The sequence below is a fragment of the Strix aluco genome, chromosome W (assembly GCF_031877795.1).
Source record: "Strix aluco isolate bStrAlu1 chromosome W, bStrAlu1.hap1, whole genome shotgun sequence".
Classification (NCBI taxonomy): Eukaryota; Metazoa; Chordata; class Aves; order Strigiformes; family Strigidae; genus Strix; species Strix aluco.
The window spans coordinates 14,443,576-14,470,512 of NC_133970.1; positions in this window are offsets into that span (position 1 = coordinate 14,443,576).

Here is a 26,937-nt window from a genome sequence, read left to right on the forward strand (position 1 = left end):
GTGTGCTTGCGGCACTGTGCTTTCTAAATGTCTGCCAGATCTTGTTTTGGGCCATGCGGTACTTCTCCAACAATAGCACCACCCGGAAACCTGCCTCGAGGGCAGATAGTTATAAATGGCAAGGTGTGTGGGAGAAGATGGGCAAGTGCCTGAGTCAGTGGTCACCCCCAATGCTTTGGGATCTCACTGCCGAACAAGTGCAGAGTCCTGATAAATTGGTGGAGTGTTTGGAAAAGGTGTGCTGCCAATCTGACAAACCCCGGGAGACACAAATTCTTGCGATGTGCTGGGGGCTTGCCCATGCTTACCGCATCGCCCTTAACACTGATCACTGCCCTCATGGGGGCGAAAGAGCTGCAGGGTCTGAAAGTGAACCTGCTGGTACAGCAGCTGGGCCAGGGGGACAGGCAGCGCCAGTGCCGGTCGCCTCCACCAGCACAGCAGCTGGGCCAGAGGGACAAGCAGTACCAATATCAGTTGCCCCGATACGGAAAACCAAATATACCAAAAAATCTCCTCGCAGTGCACAGGGTGATAATGAACCAGGCCCATCACGAGAGCAGGAGGAAGAGCCGGAGGTAATCATCTGCTCTCTATCTCTCAGTGAATTGCGAGATATGCGGAAGGATTTCAGCCGCCTTCCAGGCGAGCAAATTTGCACCTGGTTGCTCCGGTGCTGGGATAGTGGAGCTGCTGGTTTGGAATTGGAGGGGAGAGAGGCCAAGCAGGTGGGACCTTTAGCCAAGCAGGCTGGTATTGACAAGGCAATAGGGAAACAGGCTCAAACCCTCAGCCTTTGGAGGCGACTCCTGCTCGGTGTGAGGGAGAGGTACCCCTACAAGGATGATGCTCTATGTCGGTTAGGCAAGTGGACCGACATGGAGAAAGGCATCCAAAACCTCAGGGAAATGGCTGTGTTTGACATGATCTATGGTGATCTGAATGATGAGCAGTCACCAATGGATCCAGATCAGGTCCCTTGTACACAGCTGATGTGGCGGAAGTTTCTGCAAAGTGTACCAGAGGCACATTCCAAAGCATTAGCAGTAGCGTCCTGGTGGCGAGACAATCAGACAGTGGATGAAGTGACTATGCAGCTCCGGCACTATGAGGGAAGTCTCCCTTCCTCCCAACATGCTTTGGTTTCAGCCGTAGAGGAACTGTCTCAGAGGCTCCAGAAAGTGGAACAGGACATGTGCTATATTCCACCTGCACGGGCCAATGTCTCAGCTATTAGAAGCAGGCGTTTCCCCACCCAAGAGAAGGGCAGTAGAAGGTACACACCACGGGGCACCCTGTGGTTCTTCCTCCGCGACAATGGGGAGAACATGAGAAGGTGGCATGGGCAGCCCACTTCTGCCCTAGCTGCACGAGTACAGCAGCTGAAAGGGAAGACCACCATGAAAGGGGAGTCTTCCAAGAGAGATGCAGCTCCAGTGTCCAGTCGGAAATCCCCCAGACAGAATAGAATGGCCAACAGTATGCTTGACCCTCTTGAGGGGACCAGGATGTCATTCTTGCAGGAGTCACTCTTAGATCAAGTGAGTGATGGTGAGCAGGATTAGAGGGGCCCTGCCTCCAGCCAGGTGGAGGAAAGGGATAATCGGATTTACTGGAAGGTGTGGATCCGATGGCTTGGCACATCAGAACCACAAGAATATAAGGCCTTGGTAGACACTGGCGCACAGTGCACCCTGATGCCGTCGAGCCACAGTGGGGTTGAATCCATCTGCATCTCTGGAGTGACAGGGGGGTCCCAACAGTTGACCCTATTAGAAGCTGAAGTAAGCTTAACTGGGAAGGACTGGCATAAGCACCCCATTGTGACTGGCCCAGATGCCCCGTGCATCCTAGGTATAGACTACCTCAGGAGAGGGTACTTTAAAGACCCAAAAGGGTACCGGTGGGCCTTTGGTATAGCTGCCCTGGAGGAGGTTGAACAATTGTCCACCTTACCCGGCCTCTCAGAGGACCCCTCGGTGGTGGGGTCGCTTAAGGTTGAAGAGCAGCGAGTGCCAATTGCTACCAAGACGGTGCACCGGCGACAGTACCGTACTAACCGAGATTCCCTGGTCCCCATCCATCAGCTGATCCGTCGACTAGAAAGCCAGAAGGTGATCAGCAAGACTCACTCACCTTTCAACAGCCCTATATGGCCAGTGAGAAAACCTAATGGCGAATGGACACTGACCGTGGACTACCGTGGCCTGAATGAAGTTACGCCAGCGATGAGTGCTGCAGTGCCGGACATGCTAGAGCCCCAGTATGAGCTGGAGTCGAAGGCAGCCAAGTGGTACGCCACAATTGACATCACTAACGCGTTCTTCTCCATTCCAATAGCACCAGAGTGCAGGCCACAGTTTGTGTTCACTTGGAGGGGTATCCAGTACACCTGGAATCGATTGCCCCAGGGGTGGAACCACAGCTCCACCATTTGCCATAGACTGGTCCATACTGCACTGGAGAAAGGTGGGGCTCCAGAACACCTGCAGTTCATTGATGATATCATTGTATGGGGGGACACAGCTGAGGAAGTCTTTGAGAAAGGAAAGAAGGTAATTGAAATCCTCCTGAAGGCTGGTTTTGCCATCAAGCGACAGAAAGTTAAGGGGCCTGGAAGGCAGATTCAGTTCCTAGGAATAAAATGGCAAGATGGGCGTCGCCACATCCCAATGGAGGTGATAAACAAGATAACAGCCATGGCCCCACCAACCACTAAAAAGGAGACTCAATCTTTCCTGGGTGCTGTGGGGTTCTGGAGGATGCACATCCCAAACTACAGCCTGATTGTGAGCCCTCTCTACCACGTAACCCGCAAGAAGAATGATATTAAATGGGGCCCAGAGCAACAACAAGCCTTTGAACAAATTAAGCAGGAGATTACCCAGGCAGTGGCTCTCGGGCCAGTCCGGACAGGGCAGGAGATGAAGAACGTGCTCTACACCGCAGCCGGGGAGAATGGCCCTTCCTGGAGCCTTTGGCAGAGAGCAGATGGGGAATCCCGAGGCCGACCTCTAGGCTTTTGGAGCCGGGGATACAAAGGCTCTGAAGCTAACTATACCCTAACTGAGAAGGAGATACTGGCAGCGTATGAAGGAATTCGAGCTGCCTCAGAAGTGGTCGGCACTGAGACACAGCTCCTCCTGGCACCTCGACTGCCGGTGCTGGGATGGATGTTCAAAGGAAAGGTTTCCTCCACACATCATGCAACAGATGCCACGTGGAGTAAATGGGTTGCGTTGATAACACAACGGGCTCGAATAGGGAACCGCGACCCCCCAGGATTAGTGGAAATGATCATGAACTGGCCAGAGAGCAAAGATGCTGGGATGTCACCAGAACAAGAGGTGAAACGTGCTGAGGAGGCCCCACCATATAACGAGCTGCCAGAGGAGGAGAAGCGATATGCCCTGTTCACTGATGGGTCTTGCCGCATTGTGGGAAAACATCGACGATGGAAGGCTGCAGTGTGGCATCCCACACGAGAAACCACTGAAGCTGTTGAGGGACAAGGTGAATCGAGCCAGTTCGCAGAGGTGAAAGCCATCCAATTGACTTTGGAGATTGCTGAGCGAGAAAAGTGGCCGAGGCTCTATATCTACACTGACTCGTGGGTGATGGCAAGTGCCCTGTGGATGTGGTTGCAGCAATGGAAACAGAACAACTGGCAACGCAAGGGCAGACCCATCTGGGCCGCTGAAGTATGGCAGGACATTGCAGCCCGGGTGGAGAACCTCGTTGTGAAGGTGCGCCATGTGGACGCCCATATACCCAAGAGTCGAGCCACTGATGAACATCAGCATAACCAGCAGGCGGACCAAGCTGCTAAGATCGAGGTGGCTCAGGTGGACTTGGACTGGCAGCGTAAAGGTGAACTGTTCATAGCCCGGTGGGCCCATGAGACCTCGGGCCACCAAGGCAGAGATGCAACATATAGGTGGGCTCGAGATCGAGGGGTGGACCTCACCATTGACACCATCGCAGAGATCATCCACGGATGTGAGACGTGTGCTGCGATCAAACAAGCCAAGCGGGTGAAGCCCCAGCGGAATGGAGATCAATGGATGAAATATAAATATGGAGAGGCCTGGCAGATCGACTACATCACACTGCCACAGACCCGCCGAGGCAAGCGCCACGTGCTCACAATGGTGGAAGAAACCACTGGGTGGCTCGAAACTTATCCAGTGTCCCACGCCACCGCCCGAAATACCATCCTGGGCCTTGAAGAGCGAGTCCTGTGGCGACACGGCACCCCAGAGAGGATTGAGTCGGACAACGGGACTCACTTCCGAAATAACCTCATAGATGCCTGGGCAGAAGAACACGGCATCGAGTGGGTCTACCACATCCCCTACCACGCACCAGCCTCCGGGAAGATCGAGCGCTACAATGGACTGTTAAAAACTACATTGAGAGCAATGGGGGGTGGAACCTTCAAACACTGGGACACACATCTGACAAAGGCCACTTGGTTAGTGAACACAAGAGGATCTGCCAATCGAGCTGGCCCGGCTCAGTCAAAACTTCCACGTGTTGTGGACGGGGATAGAGTCCCTGTGGTGCGCATGAGGGACCTGCTGGGAAAAATGGTCTGGGTTAGTCCTGCGCTGGGCAAAGGCAAACCCATCCACGGGATTGTTTTTGCTCAAGGACCTGGGTGCACCTGGTGGGTGGTGCAGAAGGATGGAGAGGACTGATGCGTGCCACAAGGGGACTTGATTGTGGGTGAAAACACACCGTGAGTTATACTGTGCTTTTGTTAATTTTTCTTTGTCAATGCTAATTGCTAAGTGGCAGCTGGATGTGACGCACATGGTATAGAATAAAGGGGTGGATTATGTCCTGGTTTAACCAGGATAGGGTTAAGTTTCCCCAGCAGTGGCGGGGGAGCTCTAGCCGGGTTATTCAGATACCATGCGGACGTCACATCCTGGCAGGTCACATTTTTTCCTGGCGCGGGAGCGCGGTGCACTCGTGGTTTTGTACATCGTGCTTCTCACTGCTGTTATTTGGTAGCTACTTTGCTCTGTTCATTGCTATCACTATTACTGTTATTGTTATTGTTGTTGTTTGTTGTGTTGCTATTGCACTGTTGTATTAAACCTTTCCTTATTTCAGTCTTGGGGCTTTGTATTTCACTCCCTTTGTGGGGGAGGGGCAGCGGCCGCGTGGTCTCAGACCCCGGCAGGGGCTAAACCACCACACAAGTCTTGTAGGTGCAGCTGCAAAACAAAGAAAGGGGATTGGGAGGCATTGGCCTGTCAGCCCTGTACAGCCTCTGAGCAATAGCTAAGCTTTGATGAAGAACAGGCCTTGGAAGATAGATAAGAAACTGCTGAGTTGTGCCAAGGGGGCAGGGAAAAACAGCCGACAGCTGCAACACTGAACTGTGGAAAAGTACTAAGCTGTGAGAAGTTACCGCCACTGTATGGCGGAATGGGCCAGGGAATATGGGGAATTATTCAATTGACCCGTGGAAGAATTTCTGGGTAACCTGAGCAAATCAGTCAGGACAGGAGGAATTTTGCCTAGGTTTAGCAACTGCTACCAACCCATTTCGGACTTGTTTGATTGATATGCCATATTTTAGCGCTCAGGACTTTGAAGGGTTTGTTAAAAATATGGCAAGAATAAATAAGGGAACAGAGGACGTTAACGGGACGTGTTGGGCATTGTATAACAATGCAGTACAGGCAACGAAAAGTGGCCCACAAGCAGGTTTGCCTATGCTACAGGGACATATTGTGTATTATCTTAATCAGACAGCCCCTCTTCCGTTACAAGAGTTAGAGCTGCTGAGAGCCTCTCTTCCCCCAGTAAGTGGAAATAACACACAGAATCAGCCCTGGGGATGTATACGATTTGGGGGGAGGGATACACTGTGGGCTCGCTGGGGTTGGGAAAATCAATCGAAATGGGAAGACTGGCAGAATGTGACTCCTGTCGTGATACTCAGAAATGAAACTTGGTTTTGTGGTGGTCAGCACGCTTCTAAAATGGGCCTACATCTTGAAGAAGGAGGAATATGGAATAATGGTTCGGCTAAAAGGTTACCACCTGGGTATTTTTTAATATGTGGGGATCAAGCATGGGGAGAGATTCCTGCCAAAGTAGTTGGAGGTCCGTGCTACCTGGGAAGGCTGACTTTATTTGCCCCTAGTATAAGAAATCTTAAAAAAACCCAAAAAACATCAAAGATCAAAACAGGCCATAACACATCATGAACTCACCCCAGATTGCCGAGACAAAGTGGAATTATGGGGGCCTGGAGAGATTATTGCTGCCTCTCTCTTGGCCCCAGGAGTAGGGGTTGCAAAAGCCCTATCCACCTTGAATAAAATGGCTTGTGGAGTATAAAACAATTTAATTTAACATCTAATATAATAATTAATTTGTTGATGGATGTAGATAGCGTAAGACATGCTGTTTTGCACAATAGAGCGGCTATAGATTTTAGTTACTGGCACAAGGACATGGATGTGAAGAATTTGAGGGCATGTGTTGTATGAACCTTTCTGATCACTCTGTCGATATCTAATCAGCTTCAGCAACTGCAAGATAATATGCATAAGATTCAGCAAGTTTCTTCTCCTTTGCATGAGTTTTAGGAAGTCTAGGGTGGCCAAAGTGGATTACAGAGCTTTTGAGAATGTTAGCAGGACCAATAATAATAGTGGGATTATTGATATGTTGTCTTCCTATTTTAATGAGATGTTGTCTGTCTTGTGTGGAAAATAGCATGGAGGCTTTAATAAAAAGAAAGGGGGGAGATGTGGGTGTGCATGCTGGCTTACTGAACTTTCTGCCCACACTGACAATGGAAAAGTACAACCAGCACTCGGGTCAGAAGATTAACGACGTCTGAAAACAAGAAATAGTTACAAGAAGGCCAGAAGAAAAGAATGTGCTCGTTAAGGAAGAAACTGATAAAGAAGGGACCTTTTGGAATTGCAAAAGCAGGAATTTATGTACTGGCTATGTGCGGGTAGCAATGTTTGTGGAAAGTACCGAGGGTACTATTTCAGAAATTCTAGCTCAGAATTTCAGAAATTCTAGCTCAGAATTTCACACCCTGGAACAGGGGCTCATGTAATAGGCATCCTTCTATCCTGGACTACTTGGTGGGTGGGTGGAGATGGGTGCTTTTGGATATGCCAATTTGATAGCTACCCATAACAAGTCGGAGTTATGTGTGAGTTAAGAAGGTAGAAATATCTATCTAAAGTAAAATTAATCTACTGAGATGCCTAGGAAGACTGACAGAACTGGAAAGGATGCTTTGCAAATTAACCATAACCTGGTTTTGAGGCCATTGACAAGGTTTCTGGTAGGACTTTTGGGGAGTAGCAGTAGGGATTCACAAGCTGGTCAGCTAAACATACAGATAAAGCCCTGCAATGATACAGTGTTGGACATCCACTTATCATAGGGGATCCTTCTCCAGGACAGTATTGAGTTGCCTTTTGTGTTTTTGCTTTCTAAACAAGAAAGAAGGACCCATTGGAAGCCTAGAACAAAGCAGAGTTTTAATTTGAAGACTATATAACTCCCTACACAAAGTATGGACACTCATTCCCAGGGTGTACCAAGAAAAGACTACCATCTTTGAATCAGATATGCATACATATAAGTATAAATATATAGAAATATAAACCATTATCTCATGTTATTTAAAGACCAATTTAGTTGGGGTTAAAATGCATGTATTTTAATGAATTCTTCCAATAGAAACACTCTTAGTGTTGGAGTTATTACAATATTTATCAGTTAAAGCCAAGCTTCACTGTTAGCTTATTTAGTTGACTGTTGCAGGAGGATATCGGACCTGCACAACTCTATCAGAGTTATAACAAGCAAAGCCGTTTATTTTTCCAACACTACATACTTATGCTCTCGCCAAAGCTCTTCATAATTAGCAAATCAGCAATTAGACAGCTATCAACCTTTTCTCCTATCAGCATCAGACCACTCTCACACGCGCTGTGCAGACCAATCACCTTCTTGTTCACGCGCTGTTCACGCGGCGGTAACTTCTCACAGTTCAGTACTTTTCCACAGTTCAGTGTTGCAGCTGTCTGTTGTTTTTCCCTGCCACCTTGGCACAGCTCAGCAGTTTCTTATCTTTCTCCCAAGGCCTGCTTCTCATCAAAGCCTGGCTGTTGATTCAGAGGCTGTGCAGGGCTGACAGGCCGATGCCTCCCACATCTCCCCCTTCTTTGTTTTACAGCTGCACCTGCAAAGCTTTATCAATCAAGGTTTAGACAAACTTCAAAAAACACAGTATAAATAGACAAACTTCAGAAAACAACATACATAAAATAATTACAACATAAAGAAGATAACTCCTTGAGGGGCTCATCACTCCAGTCCTTGCAGTCTCTCTGCTGGTTACACACTTTATTGACATCTATACCTTCTCCACTTCTGCACTTAAATTTGCCAGGTCCAGAGCACTGAATAGCACTATTACAAGTTGCTTCATCAGAGCCATCCAGACAGTCTCTGACACCATTACACTGCCTACTCCCATGGATGCAGTTCCCATCTTCACACCTGAACTGGTCTGGTCTGCAAATCCGAGAAGGGCAGTTGACTTCATCACTTCCATCCTTGCAGTCAGGATCTCCATCACAGCACAAATTTTTGTGGATGCATTCACCTGAGCTGCACTGCATCTCCATCACACTGCCATCTATTAGGCACACTCTCATCACTGCCATCACACTGACCACCGATGCACACAAAATCAGATTCAGCACACGTCTTCACCACACAAGCAGTCTCATCACTGCCATCGTCTTCACCACACAAGCACTCTCATCGCTGCCATAAAGCATATGACTAAGTATTACAAAATAAGGAAGATACAGAATAGCACACTTACTTAATGGGGTACTAACATTCAGATCCGCAATTGCTGGGGAACCCTGGATGCAGCGAGAATTTAGAGTGCCCTTCCTCGCAAAGCAGAAATCCTACGCGATGCGTCCATCCGTAGGTGAGGCATCCAACATCGCTGCAAGCAGGTCCAGCCTCTAAATCAACAGGCCAAAATAACTGGCAATTTTCTTTGAGCGGAAACATCTGATTTCATCCTCCTGTTGGGTTCCACCCAGAGCCTGGCCACCACTCAAGGGGGAAAACCAAGGGAGTTTCTAATAAGGTTAAACACTTGAGTCCTTAATTCTTAATATTGCTAAACAAAGGAAGTTGAATACACACATTCTTATAGCATTTCATCCTTATTAATAACTACATTTTGTCTAAGCTACATCTTTCACTAGTGACTAGTAAGCCTATATATTTCATCAAGGAGTTGCAATTACTGTCAGCATTTTCTCTTAAAAGAGTTGGCAACTGTAGTGTGATTAAGGACAGAGACAGTGTATTTGGTCCTATTGCAGCAGCAAGCATTACCCATACATTCTGCTTAAATGATCAGTCGAAGAGACCGCAAACTGTCGGCACAGGGGCACCCACAGCCCCCACAGCCGGCTCCTGAGTGTCCACCAAAAGCTGCCTCTCACGCCTCAGGTGTGGTCGCACACACCTTGCCGGTAACCACCGGGGACCGTGACCTGTGGAGACACAAGCATAACCTCTTCCCCAGGTTATTAAAGGATATGGTCCTTCCCAGTTACCACTTTCCAGGTTTTTTGCTGACACTTGAGCCTTGCCCTGGACTTCTTGTTGATCTGGTATCTGCGACAAGAAGTGACGCAATATTGGTGGCACCTGTGAGGCAGGGAAATGTTTAAAAAGTTCATAACATATAATGCCTTATTTAGCCTTTCGTGAGGTGTAGATTGATACCCTCCATCTCCCCCTTTTTGTTGTTGCAATAGACTCTTTAGCGTGCCATGCGTACGCTCCACAATGGCCTGTCCGGTCGGTGAGTGGGGAATGCCGGTCAGATGCTTGACTCCCCACTGTATGGCAGGATGCAGACACTGCTCCAGAAAAGGTATCAACAGACACAGGTACATATTTTAACATTCCAAATGCAGCAAAGTGAGTGACGTCAGATTGTCATAATTCTGAGGAGGTGAGTCCCTGAGGGTTGACACCACTAGCTGTTGAAGAGAGGGAGTCCTCTGGTATTCAGGGCAAGTGGCAATGATGTCTTTAGCCTGACGCCTTGATAAAGAAAACTGGTTTTGTATTGCCCTGGCGTTTTGGTGGAAAAATGCATGTGAAAGCCGTGCTTGCTCAAAGACATTTGTATTAGCCACTGTAACATGTGCAGAGTAACCGGAACAATGATACACACAGGTTCCTGACCAGCAAGTAATAGTAGGCGCTGCCTACCTTTCATGATCAGTTTGGCAAACATTTCTGGACGAGTAGTGACCGTCTTGTGCATTTGGTGTGACAAAAGAAAAAACAAAACAAAACAAAACAAAAAATCCATTCAAGAATAACAAGAGGGTTACTAAGTGTTTCATCCTACTGAAACAGCAGAGCCCTGGAGGATTAAATAATACCAGTTGATACGGATGGCCGGGCACACATCGCGATGCTTGTCTTTCTGAGATGGCGTTAGCTACACGGTGGAGATCTTGTTTCGCTTTCTCTGTAAGTACTCTGGGTGATGTCAGTGAAGGATCTCCTTGCAAAATATCAAAATAGCTATGCAGATCATCATTAGTTAGGCCCAACAATGGCCGTGTCCATTTTATGGCTCCCAACAGTTTCTGTAAATCATTCAAAGTCTTAACATCAGTTTTAAGTTTAACCTGTTGCGGGACAATGGTCTGTTCACAAATTCTCCACCCCAGGTACTGCCGCGGTGATGATCTCTGTACCTTTTCAGGTGCTATTTGCAACCCCATTTGAGATACTGAGTCTTTGGTTACAGCAAGAGCCTTTTCCATGATCTCCTGTGTTTCTGCTGCTATAAGGATGTCATCCATATAATGATATATAACAGCCTGGGGGACCTGCATTCTAACAGGGCTCAAAGCCTTTGCAACAAACCACTGACACATCGTGGGACTTTTTTATGCCTTATGGTAAAACAACCCAGTGGTACCATCTTGCAGGTTCACTAACATTAATACTGGGAACAGAAAAAGCAAATTTAGGTGCATCATCCTGATGCAAGGGAATGGTAAAAAAACCCCAATCCTTTAGATCAATTATTGCAAGATGCCAGTTTCGGGGAATCGTTGTTGGGGAGGGCATTCCTGGCTGTAACGTACCCATATCCTCCATGGCATCATTAATGTGTCGGAGATCATGTAAAAGTCACCATTTACCACTTTTCTTTAAAATAACAAACACCAGGGAGTTCCAAGGACTGGTGGTAGGTACAACATGTCCTGCACTTAATTGTTCCTGAACTAAATCATTAAGTTGGCACAACTTTTCCATTGGCAAGGGCCACTGACCCACCCACACAGGTGATTCTGTTTTCCAGGTTAGTTTCAGGGTGGGTTTAGGGGTGGGTTGTGCTGAAGTGGCCCTTAAGACAAATTTGATCCAATTTGAGTTCCCCATCGAGCCATACAGTCATGACCCCATGATGTAGTAGGGGTTTCCAATATAAATGGAGGAATATTTGCTACCCAGTTTTCTGGGCCCCTTACATGAATGAGATCTTTGCTTTGAAATGTTACAGCAATTCAAGACAACAATTAACACAGAATTACTGCCTCCCGCTAGAGGAGATATCTCACCTATGACACTTCAAACACTGAGCCCGAACAAACAGGCAGCCCCAGTGACCCAGCGGGCGGGCACTAGGGCGCTCTGTACTAAGGAATGTTCACTGGTCCTGCACTACCCCCCCACTGGTACAGAGTCTGCCCTGCGCTTCGTTCCTCTCCGGCCGCTTCCCTCGCGGGATAACGGAACTGCGGGTCAGAGAACTCCGCACTCCGCAGCTGCAGCTGGGCTGCGCCTCACACCCGCAGAACAGTCACACACCCACACAAAGGGGCCCTTACACTTATTACTGACACAACATCAAATGACAAATACTACAAACATCAAAACACCATTAAGAATATATAAAGCCATTGCTTGTTGATTATGTGGTGCGTCCAGAAAATTCCCCCTTCTTTGTTTTTAAATCAAGGCCTTTAGTGCACTGACCATCAGAAAGGTTTAAAGTTAGTCCTTTTAGAATGGACAAGGGACTCGGCATCCCAGTGTCAGCACCTTCTGTAAAAACTGCTGCTTTTGGTGTTCAGGGGAGGTGGGACGGATGATCGCGCGGTGCCAGATGGCCGCAGGCAGTCGCTCCACGGCGGGGGGGCTCGGGGAGGCCCGGGGCTGTCACCACCAACTCCATGCTTTAAGAGTGTCCGAAACCAACAACTCTTCACCTATTTCAGCCCATTTTGCTGGTTCAAAGGCTGTGAGGGTATCGGCAGGATAGCCGTGGTTTCTGCACCATTTAAGTAACCTTCGTACAGAAGTTTCCTTATAAGTTATCCCTCTCTTAGAGTATAAGTTATCCCTCTCTTAGAGAGTATATGCAGCAGGAGTCTGACAGTGGCCGTCTCCTCTGGGGACATGTTCTGGCCCATGCTGCCCCCGATTGATCACCTCTCCCGGGTGATTTTCCATCGATCGACTGTTTTCCATCCTCCCTGCCACAGCCCCGCTGCAGACAGTACCTCCAACCGGGGATCCTCCTGCGGCATCTTCTGCGCTCCGTCCTGGGACATCGGGGTCACCATTTGTTGCGGGAGGATATCAGACTTGCACAACTCTTTCAGAGTTATAACAAGCAAAGCCGTTTATTTTTCCAACACTACATACTTATGCTCTCGCCAAAGCTCTTACTTCATAATTAGCAAATCAGCAATTAGACAGCTATCAACCTTTTCTCCTATCAGCATAAGACCACTCTAACACGCGCTGTGCAGACCAATCACCCTCTCGTTCACGCGCTGTTCACGCGGCGGTAACTTCTCACAGTTCAGTACTTTTCCACAGTTCAGTGTTGCAGCTGTCCGTTGTTTTTCCCTGCCACCTTGGCACAACTCAGCAGTTTCTTATCTTTCTCCCAAGGCCTGTTTCTCATCAAAGCCTAGCTGTTGATTCAGAGGCTGTGCAGGGCTGACAGTCTGATGCCTCCCACAGTTGACTTCTGTCAAAGTCACCTTAGCCCAACAGGTCTGGTCAGAAATGTCTGAAATTCTCCTACGTCTCAGGAAGACAGGCTGCTTGAGATCATATAGAGCACTGCTGGCAGCACACAGCACATTCCTAGGTTTAGAGGCTGTGGCAGGTGCATCTTCCCAGTGAAAGCAGAGCTTCTTGGCTGCTGAAGTGTGGCAGCTTCTGGCTGTCTTTGTTCTCACGGTCTCGCGGTAGTTGGGACCTTTGGCCAATGGGAGCCGTTATTGACTACAGGTCAGATTCGGCCTGGGTATAAATGGAGTCCCCTGGGGGAGCCATTTTGAGCTCGTCCCCTGGAGCAGCACACTGCGGTCGAGGACTCTCCCCTTGGGTCAGGACACCGCCCAAGGAAACTCCTCGAGGTGCCTTGGGTTGGAAGCTGCCCTGAGCAGGTCCTCAAGGTTGAGAGCCCTCACTTATCAGGTGAGTGATAGAGCGTTTTGGGTTGTCGTTAAACCCTAGGGAGTGAAGTTTTGTTTGCGTTTGGGGTTGCCGTTAAACCCCTGGGGTGTGAGGCTTTGTTTTACGTTTTGGGTTCCCGTTAAACCCCAGGAAGTGAAGCTTGCGTTTGGGGTTGCCATTAAACCCCTGGGGAGTGGGGCTTTGTAAAGTGTTTTGGGTTGCTGTTAAACCCCAGAAAGTTGTTCTGTTCTCCTCTTGCGGACATTCGAATCTGTAACTTACGGAGAGCTGGTTGGTTGTTTTATTAAAAAATAAATTTATTTATTTTTTTAAAATTGGTGGTGGGTTGCTCATTTGGAAGCCTCCGTAACAGAGGCCCTACATGATATTTGATGCATCTGTTTCTGTGGCTGTGACTTGTTGTTGAGAGCAAATCCACTATGTAAACAAGAAGGACTTAAAACTCAGTGTGCTGCTTTCCAGAGCAACTGGTCATTTGTTCCAGTTTCCCATGACCACATTACTACTTGGATTTGCTGTTCAGAAAGATACATTAATTTGCAGCATTAATGCTAAACAAGGAAGAGAGGTTGGAAATACGGACTGCATGAATACATTTTATTAAATGTGCTAAGAAGATAATATTAACTTATCTCCAGTTTCAGCACTTCAAAACTCTCTCCTTATTAAAATAAAAAATGTTCAAACATTCGAACTTGTGTAGCCAAAATCCAACTTAGGAAATACATTCTTTAGCTGTTAGAAAGATGGTCAGACTTTTAAACTCATTGAGTGATACCAATTTTTCTATTGATTCATTCAAAAGAATTTATTTTTCATTGCATTTATAGCTCTATTCAAAGAGAGAAAGGAAAAGTAATATGAGACAGTGATTTACATTATGCTGGATGTTACTGCAGCTTAGCATTGTGAACGAATCTTGGGAATCCTTGAAAAGTAAATAAGGAAAAAGTCAGTTTCTAATTTGTTGAAGGAAATATTCTGTCAGAGTGGTAAGTGAGGTGGTCAAAATCATGGCTTAAAAACATCCTGATTAATTTCTGTTTCAGCTGTTCCAACCTACAAATTCTTATTTAATTTTTAACTATTGGGAGAACTGTTGGTTTTGGGGCAGTTGGAACTGCTTTGAGTTCAGTATTCTACCATGTGTTAGGCAAAAAGACAAAAGAGGTGGGATGTATCTTAGCAAGTGTTAATCCTGTAAAAGACAGGCATCTAGTTTAAAGTACTTATCTAGGCTCTCCCTACAGTCAAGGGAGATATGTAGGCCCCTCCAAGGCATCAATCACTATATCTGGGATAAGTATCTTAAGATGAGCACTCTCAAAATGGCCCATTGACCACAGGAGTCCAGTGGGCTAGATCCCAACTTTTAGATGGCTAAAGATGAATCCTCTCAGATGTCACATGTGTTCCATATCCAATGTTCATTAATGATAAGTCTTTCCATTGACACTAAAATTCTTAATTTACACTTTGCCATGTCATGTTGATAAGACAGTAAAAGCATTCCTGACCCAGAACTAAGAAAACCAGAAGTATAGTGTTAACAAAAAAGCTGCTGGCAATATTCTTCCCATTTAATAGTCTAAGTCTCCATCATACCCTTCCACAGCAAGAAGAAAAAACTAAGTAGTACTGGTGGAAGGGAGTGATTCATTCACTGAGGATTACACCAACATAAGTTCATCAAAGTATACCCAGAGTCAGTGATAATGGTAGCCAAGCTTCCCAGGCCTAGCAGTTAAGTATAAAAACTGTGTCTTTATTGAAACAGACTGTCTATATTTTTGAAATTTCCTTCTGAAGTATTACTTTTCTTAAAACACCAGTGCTGTCAGAGCAGCATGATCAATAATAGTTATACTGGGATAACAGCAGCCATAAACTCATCCATGCTGAAGAACTAGATCATTCTATTAAGTCAACATGAGTGTTCCACATCACTGTCAATTTGACTGCTCTTTTTAGCATTTTTTGTATTTGTCCAGATTTTCTATTGCCTATTAGAGATCAGCTATTGCCAGTTAAAGTTTGATATAGATGACAGTTGTGGGCAGCACAACCAGCATTTGGTGTTCCCTTAGTGTTATTTGAAATCTGAGAAGACTTTAGCTTTCAAGATGTTGGTGCCTTTCATTTGGGCTTTGGTCAGACATTCCAAGAACAGTATGGAAGCTCCAAAACACTGGTCCTGAAAATGGGGGTGGGGTAGAGTGGAGAAAAAGGGTGACTGGAACCCAGTGAAATCAGTGCATGTTATGAAATCAGCAGTACTGCAAACCCAGTTTTTCAGAAATCATGAACCAGGTTCTCAAAACTGAAATTGGCTTAACAATAAAAAAAAAGAGATTTTTTTTTTATTTGACTTTTCTCTTATTAGGATTCATTTTTTTTTTCAGTGTTTATAAGGGACTAAAACTTTTAAAAATACTGGATCTAATTGCCTGAGAAAAAGAGTGAAGATTTTATGGAAACCACCAAATACCCTGTCACTGGTGATAAAATTGCAAGTGCTGGCAGTAATGATTAAGAAAGGCTTATTATATTAACTCAATAAAAATAATTCAATAGAGTATTTTGTTTTCTTTGATTAGTGTTGTATATGATTGGAAAGAAAATTTTTTCTCATCATGGATCTCAGCCAGAATTGTGATTAGCAACTCCTTGTATCATTCAAGCATCGAAGAGGAGGAACTATTAAATCTAAAAATGTATCTTACCTTCTACAGAAGGAGACAGAAAATAAGAAGTTGTATTTCTTACAGCAGTTTAATATTAAACTTCCCAGGGTGTGTGATATCTCTTATGTGTTATCTATTTAAAAACTATAATTTTGAAATGTCTTATGTATATGCTTATCTTTATATCTTAAAGTAGTTCCACTAAAACTTCATAAGCATTAATATGTTGAGGGACATCTTTCAAAAAATAAGAGGTTCAAGACCTCAAACCAGGCCATCAAGAACATGAGGAAAGACAGAATTTGTGATAATGACATACACACAAACTTTGAGGTAAAAGTTGCTTTAGGAGACATAAGTTTAAAAAGCATGGTTTTAATAAAAAAAAAATTCTGAAAATATCTTTTAACTTCCTACATCTTGAAAAGAGAAATAAACTGGGAGGAAGAAAAACAAAGTCAAAATGATCACACTTTAGAAATTCAAGTTTAGTTAAAGCTTATTCTGACAGTTGATGTCCCAACTTTACACCCTTCAGGGATTTCCCTACTTAAAATGCACGTCTTGCTAATACACCTCCTAGCAAATATATTGGAAAAATACATATTAAAAGACTGCCTCATATTATTAACCCTATCGCAATCACTGTAACAACCCTTCAATACTTCTTGTGCACCTTTCTAGTTACACAGTCAAATTAATATATAAGCATGAGAACACAATGTTATCCCCTTTCACAGCTAGCAAAGAGAAGTAAGACTGGATGTAAGGAGCCTTGCTCACAGTAAAGCATGTTGTTGCAAAATCTCTTTTGACATGGCTGGTGTGTTTGTGGCCACATCACTGTGCAGTGGCTATATGCCAAACAAATGACATTCTGCTCTGATTGCACTTGTCTATTTACTCTCAGAAAACAAGTTTATCTGCTGTAGTGGTTCAATTAACCCTCCAAGGGCAATCACAATGTATTCTTCTGCACTGGGTGCTACCATTTATCAAGCAGGTCAGGTCATATGCATCTACCTTCTTTATTCCCTTTCTACTCTCCATCACTCCATGCTCCTAGATACCCACTACTGGAAAAATCAAATCTTTTAAGTATGCTTAAGAGGCAAAGCACACACTGTTTTGCTGATTAAGGATACCAATTAAACTCGGACACCAGAGTGAAAAGAGCAGGTGTATTTTACTGGTGATAACCAAGTAATGTAACAGTGTAATACAGAGAACATGCAGTAAGAAAAGACAGAATAATGCACCTAAAGCAACAAACAGGAAAATACAGGGTAATGCATCAAATCATTACTACATGAGAGAGAGAGAGAATAGTGATTAAGAAAGATCCATCACCACTTGCACACGTTACCATCATCCAGACCCGCAGACGCTGGGCAGCCCCGGTTACAGCGAGGATTTGCAGAGCCTGTCCCTGCAAGTGGGAAATCCTACGCGGTGTGTCCATCTGTAGGTGAGGCTTCCAAAGTCGCTGTGAGCGGGTCCAGCCTTATATACCAGAGATCGACAAGCCAGAATAGCTGGCACCTTTGTTTTGAGCGGAAAGTTTCTGGTTTCATTCTCCTGTTGGATTCCACCCAAAGCTTGGCCAGGGCTCGGGGGGGAGACCAAGGGAGTTTCTAACAAGGCCAAACACTTGGGTTCTCAGCCTTGAACAAGGCTAAACAAGGGAAGTTGGATACATTCTCTCAGCATTTCGTCCTCACTACTGATTATATTCTAAGCTGCATCTTTCACTAATGAGCTTACATACTTTGTTAATGACTACATGCTAAGTTAGCAGCTTCAGCTTGGGGCCTGTTGTTCAGGCTGCAGTATTTCAATGCTTTAGCACTTTTTACATCAGCATAGGTGGTTTGTTATAACTTGGTACAATACCTACTAGCACAATGGTTATCAGTTATAAAATATACAGGATTCATCTATAGGTCAACTCTGGCTTGGGCCTGTTGTCCAAGCCTTAGCACTTCACACACGAAACCAAAATCGACCACCAATCAAACACACACTCCATACCCCATAATGTCCTACATTTTAGGAGGGACCAATGCATTAGTTTGTATATTGTCTTAACAGTACTTCCAAGAAGTCTGAAAAGGAGAAATGTTAGCTAATTTTATTTAGCTAATTTATTTTTTCACATAACTGTCATACTTCTGTCAGTTTCGGGGAGCTGTGCATAAGCATGCAAGTAGTTGAACCCTGGATTATTCTCAGTTTTGCCTTCATGCTTTTATTGATGATCCTAGCTGGGCAGAATATAAATCTCACAACAAAGCATGTTTCTGGAGGAAACACTGACAGAATAAATAATACATATTTGGTTTTTGTTTGTTTGCTGTTACAGTTTTAATAATTTTATGGCATGTTATTCATACAGCATTGCCTTCAAGAAATGTAGGAATTTTAACAGTTTTTTACAGTTAGGTCTGCAATGTTAAATACACTGCTAGTTTTCTAGACCCATATCATAACTGCAACTAGCTAATATGAAAAACACCACCTTCTTTTCCTCTTTTTCAGTAGTTTGGGGTATTAAAAAAATAGCAAACCCCACAATGCTAGTAACTGGAGCTGATGTCAGAAACTGAAGCCACGATTTCTTTAAGTTATGAAATGCTTCACATAGCCTAACACCCAATACCACAACAGTGACCCTACTGGATCTTTTTTAAACAAGTTCTAAAAAGGGGTGTTGTGGTTTGAACTCAGCCGGTAGCAAATCACCACGTGGCCAGTTGTTTACTCCCCCCACCCACTCGGTGAAATAGGGGAGGGACAAAAAAGAAGAAATTTGTAGGTTAAATAAAAAAATAATTACTAGCAAAACCAACATTAATAATACTAGTCCAAAACGGGTAAAATGCAGTAGTGGCTCACCGAACAGTGACCCGTACAGAGCCCATCCACAGCAACGATCTGACCGCACCAGAGAATTCTACCCAACAGATGCGGAAACCCAAAACAAACAACACACATGAGAGAGCACACGCCCACCTATATGCTGAGCTTTGACGTCACATGACATGGAATGCTCCAATGGTCGATCAGGACCCAGCCCTTCAGCTGTGCTCCCTCTCAGCCCAAGGAAAGTTAACTCTATCCTGGCCGAAACCAGGACAAGGGGAAAAAAAGAAAACCAAAGTTTTGAGCATGAAATTATTAAATGATAGAAATGGTTTATCTTCTGACTTAGATGTTTAAGAAAGGCTCATGAAAGAGATGAATATTAAGCCAAACATTTATTTGGCTTTGCTGCAGCCAGCTACAGGAATGTAAACATTTTTTCAATTCACAGAATCACAGAATCATCTAGGTTGGAAAAGACCTTGAAGATCATCCAGTCCAACCGTTAACCTAGCACTGCCAGTTCCCAACTACACCATAGCCCTAAGCGCTATTTCAACCCGACTCTTAAACACCTCCAGGGATGGGGACTCCACCACCTCCCTGGGCAGCCCATTCCAACACCTAACAACCCGTTCTGTAAAGAAATGCTTCCTAATATCCAGTCTAAACCTTCCCTGGCGCAACTTGAGGCCATTACCTCTTGTCTTATCATTTGTTACTTCATTAAAGAGGCTCATCCCCAGCTCTCTGCAACCTCCTTTCAGGTAGTTGTAGAGGGCAATGAGGTCTCCCCTGAGCCTCCTCTTCTCCAGACTAAACAACCCCAGTTCCCTCAGCCGCTCCTCGTACGACATGTGCTCCAGACCCTGCACCAGCTTCGTTGCCCTTCTCTGGACACGCTCGAGTAATTCAATGTCCTTTTTGTAGTGAGGGGCCCAAAACTGAACACAGTCATCGAGGTGCGGCCTCACCAGTGCCGAGTACAGGGGTAAGATCCCTTCCCTGTCCCTGCTGGCCACGCTATTTCTGATGCAAGCCAGGATGCCATTGGCCTTCATGGCCACCTGGGCACACTGCTGGCTCCTGTTCAGCCGGCTCTCAATCAACACCCCCAGGTCCCTCTCTGACTGGCAGCTCTCCAGCCACTCCTCCCCAAGCCTGTAGCGCTGCTGGGGGTTATTGTGGCCAAAGTGCAGAAAAAATTCCTTGAGTTCCTAATTTAAAAGCTAGGAACTTTAGCAGTAAGCAAGAGACTATATTTGACAAAAAAAATCTGCTGTCTTTACTTAGTGACCCGGCACACTGAAAACAATACTCCTTTATCAAAAAACAATAGGCTGTTTTATTCACATCACATGTAAAAGTTGGACCATCCACTCAATTCCACGTTCTTCTTTTGCAATGTCTGTTACTGGCTAATGAGCTGTGACAGTGCCTGTGCTTCATTTTCTGCAAATTAAGATTATGTCTCACAGGAATTGTTGTCTGGTCATGGCACTGCTCCTAGTTATGGGTGGGGTTTGTTTCTTCAACCAGTTTTTGGTTAGTTACATGGGTACGTGCTGTTGCACCACACAACAAAATTGTCTCTATAATAAGTAGTTTAAGCAGCCATTTACCGCAAAAAAGTAGATCCCATTTAATTTACTTTGTGTTTACAGTGCTTCCTTTCAAACTGTATTGTTGGCACAGATGGGTATTTATTCAACTTTTACTTTAAAATATTTGGAGTTGAGACTTCAGTCACACTCGCTGTCAGATTTATAGTGCATGTTTAAAACCAAAGTTCTAAAAATGTAATATTTTAAAGAGATGGAAGCAGACAATGACTTCATGCAATTAACAGTCTATTCTCTATCTAAATGTGCACAACATATTATATACTGGGTCTGTCTGGGAAGGAGTTAACTTTCTTCATAGCAGCCTATATGGTGCTGTGCTTTGTATTTGTGTCTAAACCAGTGTTGATAACACACCAATGTTTTGGCTGCACAGTGTTTGTACAGCGTCTTTCTCCCGCTCTGCCATGCCCACCCTCACCCAATGAATATTACTGGGATGGGCGAGAGATTAGAAGGGGACATATCTGGGACAACTGATCTGAACTGACCAATGGGATATTCCATACCATACAATGTCATGCTCAGCAATAAAAGCTCAGGGAAAGAAGGAGGAATGTTCGTGGTTATGTCATTTGTATTCCCAAGCACATGCTGAGGCCCTGTTTTCCAGGAAGTGGCTAAACATCTGCTTGCCAATGGGAAGCAACAAATAAATTCCTTTTTTGCTTTGCTTGTGTGTGCAGTGTTTGCTTTTCCTATTAAACTGTCATTATCTCAATCTACAAGTCTTTTTGCCTTCCTTCTATTTTCTCCCTGTCCTGTGGGTGAGGGGATTGAGTGAGTAGATGTGGGGATGTTTGGCTGTTGGCCAGGGTCAACCTCCCCCAGTCTTTTTTGGCACTCACCATGGAGCCTGCAATGACAGATTTGAGCATTGTATAGCTGTTGTAAATAATTGGCAGGCTTCTGTGCTGGTCATGGAGCTTGCTTCCTTTACTGTTAGTGGTTTCCTTTGGCTCTTGCTGTTTGCTGTGCTACTTATCACTCTATTCCACTGTGCCTGGGAAAATTTTGGTAAAAGCAATGGCTATGTGTCTGGGCTGGCATATAGCCCTGTCAATGATGCCATTCTTGTGCTGTGTGAGCTATCTTGTGGAGCGAATGAAGGATTACTCCTCCCTCTTCTCTTCTGGCATTGACGTGTCCAGCTTTGTTGCTCCTGAGGTTATTGTACGTATTTATGTAAGCTGTTTGATCCTATTATCTAACATCATTGTCTTGTTGTTAGATGTGTGGAACCCAGCTTGGTCCTGGCATAATGTACTGGTTTTGGCTGGGATAGAGTTAATTTTCTTCACAGTAGCTAGTATGGAGCTATGTTTTGGATTTGTGTTGAAAACAGTGTTGATAACACAGGGTTGTTTTAGTTATTGCTGAGCAGTGCTTACACAGAGTCAAGGCCTTTTCTGCCTCTCACACCACCCCACCAGCGAGTAGGCTGGGGGTGCACAAGAAGTTGGGAGAGGACACAGCTGGGAAGCTGACCCCAGCTGATCAAAGGAATATTCCATACCATATGATGTTGTGCTCAGCATATAAAGCTAGGGGAAGAAGAATATAAAGCTGGGGGGACGTTTGGAGTTATGGAGTTTGTCTTCCCAAGTAAACGTTATGCATGATGGAGCCCTGCTTTCCTAGAAATAGCCAAACACCTGCCTGCCAATGGGAAGTAGTGAATGAATTCCTTATTTTGCTTTGCTTGTGCACGTAGCTTTTGCTTTCCCTATGTCCTGGTTTCGGTTGAGATAGAGTTAATTTTCTTGAGCTGGGAGGGAGCACAGCTGGAGTGCCGGGCCCAGATTGGCCATTGGAGGATTCTATATCATGTGACGCTATGCTCAGTATATAAAGGAGGCAGGTTCTCTCTCACTTCTGGTCTTTTCAATGGCTGGATCTTCATTCTTTTTGGGATCGCTGGCCAGGAGAGGGCTCAGTATCAATTGGCAGGTGGTGAGCAATTGCATTGTGCATTACCCATTTGTACTTTCCATTATTGTTATTGTTTTGTTTTATTACAATCACTAAACTGTGTGAGGTTTTTTTAATCTAAACCTACGAGTTTTCCTTGTGTCCCTCCACTCTCTTCTCCCATTCACCGGGCAGAGGGGAGGGTGAGCGTCTGGCTGCATGGTGTTTGGCTGCCAGCCGAGTTCAAACTATGACACCCTATTAAACTGTGTTTATCTCAACCCACGAGTTTTCTCACTTTTACTCTTCCGATTCTTTCCCCCACCCCACTGGGAGGGAGTGAGTGAGCGGCTGTGTGGTGCTTAGTTGCCGGCTGGGGTTAAACCATGACACATAAAGATAAACAACTTGTTAGTAAGGCAACAGAGAAACATGACTTGAGGTGGTCAATCCTTGGGTGACAGGGTGTATGGAAGGATTTGGGCAGGTGCCTAGGACAATTATCATCTCGGATATCCTGGGATTTTATGCCTGAACAGGCATGTAATCCCATTGAATTGGTGCACCACCTGACAGAAGGGTGCCTCACCAACCCCAATGAGACCTAGCAACTAGTAGCACTGTTTTGTGTCTTTGCCTATGCCTTTTGAGCCATTGTCCAGCATCATCAGAGGAGCAAGGGAAGGAGGGCCTCTGCATCTGAGGACACCATGGCTGACACAGGGACCCAAAGCCCAACTACAGTAATCACTGTAGTAGTCAAAAAGAAACAGTGGAAGGGGACGTTAGCAGGTCCATATTGTTGGTTAGTAAGGGAAGAGGTGGAGGAGGAGGAGGAAGGGACTGTTCAGGAAGCTGGCCCTTTGGTGAGGAAATGGGAGGACGAAGTGACAAAAACCACCCAAGAGGCAGAAACCACTCATCCCTTAACCCTGAGTGAACCTCGAGATATGCAGAAACATTATGACTGTCAGCTAGACAAGCAGATTGTGGCCTGGTTGCTCCAATGCTGGGGATGAAGATCAGGAATTAGAGGTTAGGGAAGCCCCGAAGCTGGGATCCCTTACTAGTAACCAGGGAAATGACAAATCGTAAGAGGTGACTGTCACATCCTGCTCAAATGAGGGAGACAAGTGACTCAGATTTGTAAATCCCCAACGGAGCGGGCAACGGTGAGACAAGTCTCAAAGTCCAGACGTTTATTAACTTCCCACAATGTACTAATTAGACACACGATAATTGGCTAAGTATATAACGAGTTGTGGCAAGCAATACAGTATGCCTTGCATTTCTTAATGGTAGTGAAGGAAAAGGGGAAAAAGGAAAGGAGGGAGATAGAGGGAGATAGAGGAATAGAGATCACCGGTCTGGGTCCTGCGTCGATCCTGCCAGCGAGGGTTCCAGGAGGCAGCCGTCTTCTTCACTTCACTCTCCGGGCCCCCCCACTCTTTCCTCCCCCTTGATTTATGCACACTTTCCTTGGGTCCGTCCCCTAGGTCGGCCCACGTACCTACGTATCCCATGTATGGGGAGGGGTAAGGTGTTTCATGGGATGATGTAATTAGCATGATCTTGTTAGTCTTCGTTAGCATATTGAGGAGTGTTAACTTTAATATGCATTTCGTGGATAATGAAGCAAAGGTCATTCACCGGACAGATGGCCCTTGAAATTTGGCCAGGTGCACCAGAGCAGAGCCGTCCTGTCTCCACAGGGCTCCCTCCTCCAGCTGCATCCTGTGTTATTCAGGCAGCCTTATCAGCTTCGACCTCCACACCATCCACCCCGTGACTATAGTTTCATTACTCGCGAGTGTTTGAGGCATTCCTTAGCTCGGAGGGCCTCCACTCCCCCTGCTAACTTTTATCTCTTTCTCAGGCTGTTTTCCTCAGTCCGTGTTTCTCACAGGCCTGTTTTTCATCTCTCACAGTGACAATCCACAGCCTCTGGAGGAGACTCCTGTCAAGTTTGAAGGCAAGGTACCCCTTCAAGGATGATCTTGTAAATTGCTGAGGGAAGTGGAGCAACACCAAGGAAGGTGTCCAGTATCTGAGGGAATTAGTGGTGGTGGAGGTGGTCTACAGCGACCTGGACAACAACTAGGTCTCCAAAGATATGCATGACCTCCAGTGTATGCAGGTTGTGTGGAGGAGGTTTGTCCAAAATGCACTGATGTTGTATGCCAACATCATGGCAATGATGGATTGGCTGGACCCTGAAGTACCAACTGTGGAGAGAATGCCCTCTCCACACAGGTGGTGTGGGTGAGGACAAGAGCTTAAACTTCACTTTCCCAGTTCTCCATGGCTATGTACTGGGTCTGGCTACAGTAGAGTTAATTTTATTCATAGCAGTTCATATGGTGCTGTGTTTTAGATATTTTGATTAAACCAGTACTGACAACACACTCATGTTCTATTTTTTTCTGAACAGTGTTTGCACAGCATCAAGGCCTTCTCTGTTTCTCACTCTGCGCCCCCCCCCCCCCCCCCGGTGAATAGATTGGGGGGTGCGCAACAGGCTAGGAGGCAACAAAATTGGGCAGATGACCTGATGTGGTGGTTTGACCTTGGCTAAATGCCAGGTACCCACCAAGTCGCTCTATCACTTCCCCCCCTTTCCCCTTTTTTCTCAATAGGGCAAAGAAGGGAAAGAAAATAAGATAGGAAAACAAAACAACCCTCGTGGGTAAAACAACAGCAGTTTTAATAAAAGCAAAGCGAAGCAAAGGTCCGCGCGCGGAAGCAAAAAAAAAGAAAACAGATTTATTCTCTACTTCCCATGAACAGGCCATGTCGGGCCTTCTCAGGAAGCAGGGCTCCCATACGCGTAGTGGTTGCCTCGGAGGACCAAGGGTGACCCCACCCCCTTCCTCCTTTCTCCCAGCTTTATACTGAGCAGACGTCAGATGGTCTGGAATATCCCTTTGGTCAGTTCGGGTCAGCTGTCCTGGTTGTGTCCCCTCCCAAGATCTTGCCCACCCTGTCCCACTGGGGGGGTGGAAATGTCAGAAAGAGCCTTGGTGCTGTGTAAGCACTACTCAGCAGTAGCCACACCACCAGTGTGCTATCAACACCCTGCCAGCTCCCAACATCAAACACAGCACCATGAGGGCTGCTACAGGGGAAAACCAATTCTGGCTCAGCCAGACCCGTTACACCTGAACTAACCGAAGAGATATTCCATACCATATAACGTCATGCTCAGCAATAAAAGGGAAAAGAGGGGGTTTTAGGAGGGTTAGCCATCTTTTGCTCAGGAACTGGCTGGGCATCAATCTACCCACAGGACATGGTGAATGATTGTCTTTGCATCACTTGTTCTATTTTGTTTTCTTCTCTCTTCCACTTATCCTTCACTTATTAAACAATTTGTTTGTTTGTTTGTTTGTTTTATCTTGACACCCTAGTTCTCTTACTTTTATTCTTCCTTTCCTTTTCCTCCATCTCACTGGGGGGTGGAGGGGAGAGAGCAAGCAGCTGTGTGGTGCTTAGCTGCCCACTGGTGTTAAACCACAACAGGCTAGCAGAATAAATGGCAACATGTATATATGTCCCACAGAATACTTTATGTTTAAAGGAACAAAAGTTATGTTTAATAAAGACAAAACTTGGCCTTAAAAAACTTTTAGCTAATCTTTTGTATAAACCTATGTAATTTCTTATGTCTTTCTCCCCTCCATCAAATCTTTAGAAAGCTCAAAATCTCAAAGCTTTAGAAAGCCACTAATATCTACATCTCAGCACTTCCTACAATAAATAAAAAATGTGGAAGAATAATGAAGGAAAAATCCTAATTGAGGATCTGATTTTCAGGCTTCTTGGAATCACAGATTCACAGAATCACAGAATCTACAATAGCATCCATAAAATCAATTAGCAAATGCATATGCCTCTCTTTCTCCTGAGATTCCAAATCTTAAAGCTTCAACTTTCACAATGTCCCTGTGGGATAATTTTGTTGATGTTTGGGTTTTTTTTTCCCAGATGTGAAAATAGTGACATAGAAAGGTGAAATGACATAACGACTCTTTACTCAGGATTTCAGTGAGGAAATCCACAACAGAATTCAGCCCTCCTGACTCTCAGTATCATACTGTAACTTGTAGGGCTCTAGTTTTTAAAAAACTTGTACTCTTCATAGTATTTATAGTATTTATTGGCATTGTGGATGGTGATGCAGCATTCTCCCTCAGTTAGACTCAGCATACCACATAGTCCGTGTTCTTTCAGCAATGGTAGCCAATTCTGCAACGCCATCTTAGATGCTTGTTGAGTCTGCACCTTTAATTCCCTAAAGTCAT